Genomic DNA, 1,047 nt, shown 5'->3' with positions numbered 1-1,047 from the left:
GTCTTTGGTACTTAATTTATTACATTGTGTCCTGGGAGATGAAATATGTAATCAAGTAAAGATCCTTTTACATTTTTAATGATACTGGTAATCATAAAGTTTTTTTGAAATAGTTGAACCTTTCATCAACAGACATATTTTTAGCCCACCATCATCAGATGGTGGGCTATTCAAATCACTCTGCGTCTATGGTCCGTCGTCCTTCTGTCCATCCGTCTGAGCTCACATTTGCATACTTGGGTGGCTATAGGAACAATAGGTAACTGTACTTTTAAGCTCGACTATTCATAGAATAGTAGAGCTATTGGACTCGCCCATGCGTCCGCGTCCACGTCCGCGTCCTGATTTTGGTTAAGGTTTTGTATGTAAGCTGGTATCTCAGTAACCACTTGTGGGAATGGATTGAAACTTCATACACTTATTCACTGTGACAAACTGACTTACATTGCACAGGTTCCATAACTCTATTTTGCTTTTTTACAAATTTATGCCCCTTTTTCGACTTAGAAATTTTTGGTTAAGGTTTTGTATGTAAGCTGGTAACTCAGTAACCACTTGTGGGAATGGATTGAAACTTCACACACTTATTCACTGTGATGAACTGACCTACATTGCACAGGTTCCATAACTCTATTTTGCTTTTTTACAAAATTATGCCCCTTTTTTGACTTAGAAATTTTTGGTTAAGGTTTTGAATGTAAGCTAGTATCTCAGTACTTACTAATGGGAATGGATTGAAACTTCACATACTTGTTCACTGTCATGATCTGACATGCACTAAGCAAGTCCCATAACTCTACTCTTTTTTTTTTCAAAATTATGCCCCTTTTTCGACTTAGTAGTTTTTGGTTAAATTTTTGTATGTAATCTGATATCTCAGTATCCACTAATTGGAATGGATTGAAACTTCACACACTTGTTCACTGTCATGATCTAACATGCACTGTGAAGGTCCCATAACTCTACTTGGCATTTTTACAAAACTATGCCCCTTTGACTTAGCAATTTTTGGTTAAGTTTTTGTATGTAAGCTGGTATCTCAGTATC

The sequence above is a fragment of the Mercenaria mercenaria genome, chromosome 1 (assembly GCF_021730395.1).
Source record: "Mercenaria mercenaria strain notata chromosome 1, MADL_Memer_1, whole genome shotgun sequence".
NCBI classification, from domain to species: Eukaryota; Metazoa; Mollusca; class Bivalvia; order Venerida; family Veneridae; genus Mercenaria; species Mercenaria mercenaria.
This window is presented reverse-complemented; position numbering follows the sequence as displayed.